The following is a 10,171-nucleotide window of genomic DNA, read 5'->3' on the forward strand; positions in this document are numbered from 1 at the left end:
CAACTGTCTACAACTGATTTATCTTTGTTTACTTTTAGACTACTTTATTGCTCTCTTGTTAGGCCCATCTTGGAGTATGGCTCAATTGTGTGGTCCTCGTCATATAACTGCTACATTGAGCAGATTGAAAAAACTAAAAATAAATTTTTAAGGGTGGCTGCTTTTAGATGTGGTCACAGGAGACAGGAGTATTACTATCAGTGGGTCAGGGATAACCTGAACTTACCCACATTAGAGTCACGAAGAACATTACTCGACTTATGCTTTATGCATAAGGTTTTAAGTGCTACTATAGATTGTCCCGAGTTATTGTCTCTTTTTAAACTTAGGGTGCCTTCCAGATTGAATAGACAATCAGAAATATTTTCAGTCCCATTCCACCATACCAATTATGGTATTAATGAGCTAATTACATGAATGGCTCGAAGTGCTAATGGTCTGTCAGGACAGATAAGCTTTTTTGACTCTAGGATTACATCTTTTAAGGGGCAGTTAAAAAATATTATTTCACAGGGGCTTTAATTAGTTAACTCATCTACACCTTTCATCGATTTATGGATAGTTTTGTATCTGAATATATATGTTTGTATGGGTATGCTATGTAACACTTTTGTAAATGGATTCCGTAAATAAATAAATAAAATAAAAAATACTGACTGTCCCTCTAAGTTTCCTTCTTGAACTCTCTGACTAATGTACTCATGGTATGGACGCTATTTACACTTTTTGAGATTTTCCAGAACACCTTGCAGTACTAAATTTTCGTCGCTATTTCTGTTTCTGTTGGGCTAGTTAAATGAACCATACTTCAATAAATTAACTCGTAATCTACTGAAAGTCACTCAACCTGTGTCTTTCTAAATAAGGCTCACATTTTGTACATTTCCCTCGCTCGTTCAGCATTTTTGCGGCACAATATGAAGCAATCATCTAAATCTATATTTTCTCTATTTGTAAATCTCCTCATCTTAAACCTATTGTTGAGTAAAAAAGAGTTTATCACAAATACGACATTGTTTACGTATTTTAACCAAAAGATAATTATTCAAAATGTCAAAACTGTTACAATGATCAATAACTTTAAAAATATCATAATTATTTTAAAAGTGTTGATAGAGCGATGGCATCACCATGAAAACAATCCCGACATTTGTTTTTACATTTGGCTAAGTCAAAAAATATTTTTTTAAATAAATTTATGTTTTTCGCCATATCAAGATACCGTTGTTGTTATACGTGGTTTAAATCTAAAATTCGGAGAAAAATATCTTTAACGTCAATCAATTATTGGTCATTGTAGGTAACCTAAAATTACCAACTATTATTTAAATCGGTTTCAAGATGGCGACGATATTGCAGGTTTCCTAAAAACCTGATTTTTAGATTTAGCCCCATATTTTGAAAACCCCTGTAGATATCGTGGATCTTAATATCCTATCTGATTGGGCTTGGAACAGCACAACTTTTTTCCCAGTTAACTGAAACTATATCTCTTACCTTTTATGAAATTCATATGTATATCATTTTATCTGGGGTACACTGTATATAAATGAACTAAGAAATTAATTTTTGTACCAGCATTTATGAACATATATATAAATAATGATTTGACTACAGCACTAATAATAACTTTCTCTTTTAGGAAATGATTAGGTTCACAGTAACATTAGATTTTTCTCCTGAGCCTACACCTGAAGACCCATTCATTTTTAACTTTGAGATAACCAATACAATAAGTTCTCTGTTTTATGAATTATCAGAAAAATATGAACTACCTTCAGATTTTGAAATTACTCTCAAAGTTAATGGTGAAAAAAAGGTAAGAATATACTTTTTTATCTTTAATATAAAGGGTGTCCCAATAGGAACGCACGTTTTGAATTGCGCAGCATTCTTATTTTATCGCAGTATGTCAAAAAAAAAAACTGAAAAGAATAATGTAAACAGTTTGCGATTAGTAGCCATGGAATGATATACGGTCGGACAACGAATTATTATTGTTAAAACACACTACAAATATGGATAATGTTTTGCGGAAACAGTAAATTCGTAAATTGCGGGGCATTTTTGGTCGACACGATGCACCAAATCACACGACCGTCCAAAGACTAATTGATAAATTTGAACAAAATGGTTCTGTACTGGATGTAAAAACACCAGTGCGTCACCGTACTAGCCGTTCTGTTGAAAATATTGCCGCAGTGCGTGAAAGTGTTGGCGAGAATCCGGGAACATCTATCCGTCATCGTGCACAGCAGTTCCACATTTCTAAGAGCACTACCCACCGAATTCTAACAAAAGATCTTCATTTACATGCCTATAAGATTTAATTGACCCAAGAATTAAAGCCAGTGGATCATGCGACGCGCCTTACATTTTCTTCTTGGGTATTGCAAAAACAACAAATGGATGTCGATTTTTCGAAAAAAAAATTCTTTACCGATGAGGCACACCTTAATGGCTTTGTTAATAAACAAAATTGCCGAATTTGGGGCGAAGAGAATCCTAGAGTCATTCATGAGAAGAAAATGCATCGATTAAGAGTCACTGTTTGGCGCGGACTTTGGACAGGTGTAGTAATTGGACCGTACTTCTTAGAGGACGAGGCTGAAAATGCAGTTACCGTGAACAGCGAACGCTATCGTAATATGCTCACTGAACTTTTATGGCCTCAATTGGATGGTATGGATACGGGCGGTATGTGGTACCAACAGGATGGTGCGACATGTCACACTACACGTAAAGCAATTCAATTGTTGCAAAGAAAGTTTCCCGGTCGTGTCATTTCACGGAATGGAGACCAGAACTGGCCCGCAAGATCATGCGATTTAACGCCTTGTGACTTTTTTCTTTGGGGGTTTTTTAAAATCCCTCGTATACGCTAATAACCCAACAACAATTCCACAGTTGAAAAACGAAATTAGACGTATTATTAGCGAAATTGGGCCGCAATTATGTGAAAATGTAATTGAAAATTTCTCAAAACGATACAATTATGTACAACAAGTACAATTTGGTACATGTACACGAATTTTATTGACAAAGCTTCAGAAAATAAATACAATCAAATCAGATTTTACAAAACAAATATAAAAAATTTATACAACATATAAAATCCCTAAAAAAAAAAAAAATGCAAGAGAAAAATGTTACAAACAAAATCTTTATAAAACAAAATATATGCATGTAGACAAAGGTGGCAGCAGAGATAAAGGGACACATAAAGGTATGTTCAAAATTAAAATGAACAGATTAAAAGCTTAGCGTCTACTACACAACATCCTCAGCCTTAAAAGTCTTCAATCGAATAAAAGGCTTTTAGAAGCAAATATGACTTTAGTTTACAACGAAACTGGCGCAAAGACTGAACACTTCTTAATTCCACGCTAATGTGATTATAAATCATTAAACCGCGATATATAAATGAATCTTTGATAGATGTAAAATGAGGAATAGGAAGGGGAATATTATTAATCTGTCTGGTAGGATAACTGTGATGTCGGATTGGAAAACTGTTCTTATTTTTGAATATTAAACATGCAGTTTCCAAAATAAATAATGATGGTAGGGTCAAAATACGGCTCTCTTTGAAAAGATTACCACAATGCATTCTAGAATGGGCCTTAAATAAACTTCTGACAGCCCTCTTTTGCAGCACAAAAACAGACTGAAACAGATAATTTGAACATGCACCCCAAAATGGAAGAGCATACCTTAAATGCGACTCGAACAAAGCAAAGTACACATCACGAGCAACATCTCTCCCCAGTTCATGAACGGTTGCCCTAACAGAGAAGCAGCCAGAAGCAAGTTTTTTATTTAACTTTATTATATGGTCAGAAAACTTTAAATCTTTATCAATGACTAAACCAAGAAATGCAGAATTGTCTACCATGTCCAATGCGTTCTCACCAAAATCAAGACTCTCAGCTTGAAAATTGAAACCAATAATATGGGACTTTTTTAAGCAAAGTTGATTGGAATCACACCATTGCTTTAATTTCAGGAGATCGGCTGCAACATCTGTGACAAGCTGCTTGGGATCTTTATTCGACCATAAAACCGTTGTGTCGTCAGCAAACAATGTAAAATGTCCACATATGCTAAGAGTAATAAGATCATTAATGTATACAAGAAATAGAAGGGGACCAAGAACTGACCCCTGTGGAACACCACAATCCACAGACTCCCTACCAGAAAAGTCACCATTAAGGTACACAGACTGCTCGCGACCAGACAAATAGCACTCAAACCACTTCAGTGCAACACCCCTAACTCCATAAGCAGAAAGCTTCTGAAGCAGTATCCTATGACTCACACAATCAAAAGCTTTGGACATGTCACAGAACACCGCCGCAGTCGCCTCTCTTCCATTAACACCCTAGAGTTTAGAGAAGTTTGGACAAGAAATCAAACATAGCGTCAGAGGTGCTTTTCCCTGATAGAAAACCAAATTGTTCTTTCCCCAGAAGAAACTTTAAAAGACGATCCTTCATAAGTCTTTCAATTAACTTAGATAAAGTAGACAAAATTGAAATCGGCCTATAGTTGGATGGACTAGAACGATCACCACCCTTATAAAGAGGCAAAATTTTTGCTAATTTTAGGCAAAGAGGAAATGTGCCCGACTGAAATGAAATATTAATAGCATCAGAAAGAGCCTGAAGAGCACTCAAAGGAAGTTTTCCCAATAAATTCACTGAAATACCATCGTCACTAGATGCCCTTTTCTTTTTCATCGATCCTATAGTGCAAAAAATCTCCCTGGGAGTAGTGGGGCTGAGGTAAAATAAGTTTCCACTAGTGGTAGGTAAAAATTTGAGAGGGTCATAAGTGGAAGAGAGACCCTTTGTGAGGATATCAGCAACCGAACAAAAGTACTTATTTAATATGTCAGAATCAATCTGCACTTCTTGAGAGCCATTACTTTTGGACACAACCTCATTAACAATTGACCACGCTTCGCGTTGCTCATTGGAGGAATATTTCAAACGTTTGGAATAATAGAGTCTTTTCGCTTCACACACAACTTTCCGGTAAACTTTTCGATATCTCGAGAATAGCGACAATACAAAATTATTTATCGGGTAGAACTTTTTTAAAATACCAAAAAATCTAAGATTACGACCGGAAATGCGAATACCAGGAGTTAACCATCTTTTCCGGTCCCTAAATCGATTTTTTAATGGGTGAACGGGAAAGTATCTATCAACTAACTTTGAAAGAGATGCGTGAAATGAAGCAAGAGCATCCTGCTCACAAAATATTGAGTCCCAATTAAAAGACCGACATCCTGCGTCAAAAGACCGGAAGTTCCTTGTGCTGTAAATTCTACCCAAACCTCTGGATTTGTATCTTTTTCTGAATGGCACCTGAGCCAGGATGGCATTATGATCAGACAAAGCTGGATCAAATACATTACAAATTACATTCTCCTGTATATTGGAGGCAACATAGTCAATGGTTGTTTATGTGGTACCTGTTAAGTAACACTCAGTTTAAAATAAATTATGACTTTTATTTACCAATTAAAACGTGCGCTCTTATTGGGACACCCTTTATCATGAGCAACTACCTAGTTATGTTCAATGAATATGTAATATTAAATAATTGAATATTTTATATAAAACTTACTATTTCAGCACACACTAAATCATCTAAAAGAAAAAACTCTCTCTGAAGTTTTATGGCCTATATTAGATGAAGATGAATATGAACTAGTAATATCTCTCCTGAAGATAAAAAATATGTCACTATGTGTATCAGATGTTTCAGAAGATGAATTGTTTTTGGGTGCTTCTGCCAGTCCTACAGCTGGAGAACTTGCTCTTAGTGAATATCCCAGTACACAGTTTGAAGAATCAACTTATGATAGCAGAAGAAGAAAGGCTAGACAGCTTAGTCCTGTCATAGGTAAATTGCCTTTTTTTTGTGCGCTTTGTTCTAAAATACCTTAACTTTTATAGCGGAATCACCTACTTATGTGGGCCTAGTAAATCAAGCCATGACCTGTTATTTAAATAGTTTATTGCAAGCATTATATATGACTCCAGAATTTCGCAATGCTCTTTATAATTGGGAGTTTGACGGAGCAAATGAGACTCGCTCAATACCTTATCAGTTACAAAAGTTGTTTTTGAATTTGCAAACTTCCAATAAATCTGCAGTGGAAACTACGGACTTAACTACAAGTTTTGGGTGGCAGGGTAAGTTATGATTAACTTTAATAGCATTCCCTTATTATCAATTATTAATTTTTTACCATCAGCGCATGTACTTACAATTAACTAGACAAACTAAAACTATAACAAATCATAAATATAAGATGACTAAATCAATTGAATTTGAGAGTAAGTAGGTTTTGTTTAAGACATAGTACATTATTGTTAAAAATATCTATTTTACTCAGTTGAATCATTTTCTAAATATTATAATATAGAGATTATTTATTTAAAAGGATTTTAGGAGGTGAACAGCTCGTCAGATTTGTTTATTATTTTGGATTTCTATCAATTTCTAACAGCCACTTTAAGAACATTATACTCTATTTTATTAATTAAATGTGGATCATATAGAAAAAATACAGACTGATAATTTCTGTAGTTTAAGGAAGCCATATTAAAATAATCAGCTTATTCTTATGGCGCACCACATGTGAATATATATTATTTTCTTCATCAAGATATGTTAGTAATGTTACAATGGAGCTTTTCTTGTGATGACCGAACTATAGATAAATATTCTAAGCCTGGTTGAACTACTGCATTAAAAAAAAATTAAAAATGCTGTTTATTCTAAGTTTTCTTCTATTAAGTCCTTCCGCAAATTTGTACAACATTTAAGAGTTTAAATCTAATATATCATCATAATATTGTGTATGTCATAAGTCATCAGCAAATCCTGGCTTTCAGAGTACTTCACACATTTAAGGAAGGTGTTAATAAAAATGACAAATAACAATGGCTCAAGGTTACTACCCTAAGGAACTTGCTGGGATCACACATGAGGGAACAATTAGATAACAGAAAATCAGTCAAATTTCCATTTATCAACCATTTAAATCAAAATAAAGGGTTTTCCAAAAAAATACTGACCAACAATTGCAAATGAGCTGTTTAGGCTCCAGAGCAGAAAAACTGGTTTTTGAACTATTATCTTGCTCATTAACTGAATCGCTGTTTGCAGTGCAGTTTAATCATTTTGTTTTTTTACAAATTAATTATTGTTTACAACAGTTACTCAAAATGCCATATACTATTTGCTTGAACGGACAGATTGCGGTCGTTGAGTCCTTTTTGTAACATTCCGCCGAATAGCTTATACAGATCGTGTTTTCGTTCGTTACTTATAGGAAACCGCATAGAGGCGAAATTTTCCAACGTCGCGCGTGTACGAGTGCCTGCGACAGCGCACCGTCCCGGCCGGCCCGAGGACGGTAGTGTTGTAAAAATCCGGATTAATTCAATATCCGGACAGTATTGATTCGGATGAATTGAAAATTTGGTTTTTTCATCCGGATTAATTCATCTGCTCGATGTCTCGCCCGTTCGGCAAATTATGCCATGTTTCGGGCTCGATGCTCGACCGTCCGATAAACGTTTTTTATAGCTGTTTTTCGAAAATAAGGTATGCATTATGCAACCCATTAGACATTTCATTTTTACGGATTTCTACATGATGTTAAAACTAAAATAGCTAATTATTATTGTCGGTCGATCGGACGACGGGCGGCGTATATCCAGACGATTTAGATATCCGGATTGATTCGGAATAATTTGATATTCGGATTGAACGGACGATTAATCCGGACTCTTCGCATCACTAGAGGACGGGATTAGTAAACATCTGACTTTCGTGGGAGCTGCGTCGTTTGGCGGCAAAATGTCCCAAAATATTACGCGAAAATCCAGGCATTTTTAAAATATTTATTCTATTGCGGGTTTTACAGACATGACAATGTGTAAAACCCGCATAGAATTGTAATCTTAAAATGTTTAATATGCTGTGTTTTGCATAATGAAAATTAAAAAAATTAAAGCGTTATTCTAATAAAAAATAAAATATCAACTGTGATAAAAATATAATAAAAAATTAGAAATAAAACTCTAATAAACAAACTTAACAACATATCATTTTTTAAATAAAAGGCTCAAATAAACCGCCTTCTTTCGCTAAACAAAAACTTAACCTATCGTAAAAGCTATTTCGCACCTCCAAAAGAGTTTCAGGTAAAATGGAATTGGCACCTTCGACAATTTTATTTCGCAACTCCTGTAAATTTGTTAGCCTACTAAATTTATGCTTGTAAATGGTCTGCTTAAGGTAACCCCACCGATAAAAGTCGTTTGGAGACAAATCTGGAGATCTAGGATAATAATCCATTTAATATCGCCAGTCCCACTAATAATTAGTGCGTTAGGATTAGCGGTTAGGAAAAGTATTTATTAAAATATTTTTTACCCTAGCCGCGTTATGAGCAGGACAGCCATCTTGCTGAAAATAAACCGATCCCAGATCTACATCAGGTAGGATTTAAATGGCAGGAAGAACTTGGTTTTGCAGCAACTCAAGGTACTTTTGGGCGTTTAAAGTGCCATCAATAAAAAATGGCCCTATAACATTGTCGCCCAAAATACCTGCCCAAACATTCAATTTCTGAGGATACTGGGTACGAAACTGAAAACTCCTGTGCTCGTTTTCCTGAGACCAATAACGAACAATGGAAGGATTGTGTTTGCCATGTAATGGAAAAGAAGATTCATCAGAAAACAAAATATTTTTTAAAAAATATTCGTTTTCATTTGCCTTTTCCATCATGGTTTCACAAAATTCCATTCTTCGCCACTGGTCTTCAGGTAATATTTCCTGAGTTTTTAAATACTTGAAACATTTGTACCCATATTTTTTCCAGATACGAGCAACAGTTTTATTGCTCATTCCCAGTTCCTCTCCAACACTTCTAGTCGAATCAAGTTCGAGGGTACTGCAAACCATTTCTTCCCGCCGTTTTATATCCTGGACCACTTCAACAGGTGGTTTTTGACGTTTTGTGTGGCATTTTTTACAATCGTGAAGACAAAAAGATGTCTCAAAATTTGTAACCACATTTAAAACCGTTTTTGCACAAGGAATCGGTCTATTCTCAAATGTCACTGAAAACAAATCTCTACATTGTACTGCCAAATTGCCTCAATAAAACCATTTAATTAGTTGAACTCTTTCGGAAGGGGTATAAACAGCCATAGTGAAAAAAACACGAAAATAACGCTCAAAAATTATTAATGCAACGTGCAGTAACACAGCAAAGTAAGGTCTGCTGACTCCCGGTTCAAAAAATAAAAACGAAAAATTCCGCCGCCTGCAAGCCGCAACCAAGCGGTGTTGCCATTATTTTGGGTAATACGTAGCTCACGATAACACGATCTGTATACAGGTATAGCCGGCTATTATCCTTGCTAGCAGATGTGTTCCTCATTAGCAACCTATGTTTCATAGACCAAACCTTTCAGATAGCCCCAAAGAAAAAAATCTCGGGGTTTGAAATCAGGAGAATACGCGGGCCAAACGGGACCTCCTTATCCAATCCATCGTTGGTGAAATCTCTGATCTAAAGTTTGCACCAAAATGTGGAGGTGCCCCATCATGTTGAAACCACATGTTATTTGTAAGGTTTATCGGGATATTTCACAATAATCGAAGCAAAGTATTTTGTAAAAAATTTAGCTAAATATCTGCATTCAAAACTGGCAGGCAACAAGTAAACAATTATGTTCTCTCCAAGAATACCAGCCCAGATGTTTACAGAAAATTGTTGTTGGCGTCTTCTAGAAGCCATAGTGTGGATTTTCATCATGGATGATATGGAGACCCGGCTGTTTCTGGTATTGAAGTAACAATCGCGCGTAAAACATGCCTCAAAAACAATATTCTTTCAAAATTAAGCTCATTTCCATTTAAAAACAATTAAGCTCTTTGGATAATGTTCAGGATTTAAAGCTTGTACGCGTTGTAAATGAAAAGGGTAAAAGTTGTTCCTGGAGGACTTGATTTACCAAATTCCTAGATGATCCTATCAAAATGAAAATAACTATCTGCAGATTAGTTATTTTCCACATATTGCAATAATATTTTTTCAACCTGAACTGTACAAGCTGTTCTTGGGCGACCAGCT

At 35.3% G+C, this 10,171-nt stretch overlaps 1 long non-coding RNA gene across 1 annotated transcript; it reads left to right on the forward strand.

Annotated features, from left to right (window-relative positions):
* The first annotated feature begins 1,628 nt into the window (after positions 1-1,628).
* On the forward strand, positions 1,629-6,203 carry LOC126750034 (uncharacterized). The gene is made up of 3 exons (XR_007665557.1): positions 1,629-1,819; positions 5,643-5,913; positions 5,967-6,203. It is a non-coding gene; the product is annotated as an uncharacterized LOC126750034 (long non-coding RNA).
* Positions 6,204-10,171: the final 3,968 nt, after the last annotated feature.

This window comes from Anthonomus grandis, unplaced genomic scaffold, assembly GCF_022605725.1.
Source record: "Anthonomus grandis grandis unplaced genomic scaffold, icAntGran1.3 ctg00001134.1, whole genome shotgun sequence".
Classification (NCBI taxonomy): domain Eukaryota; kingdom Metazoa; phylum Arthropoda; class Insecta; order Coleoptera; family Curculionidae; genus Anthonomus; species Anthonomus grandis.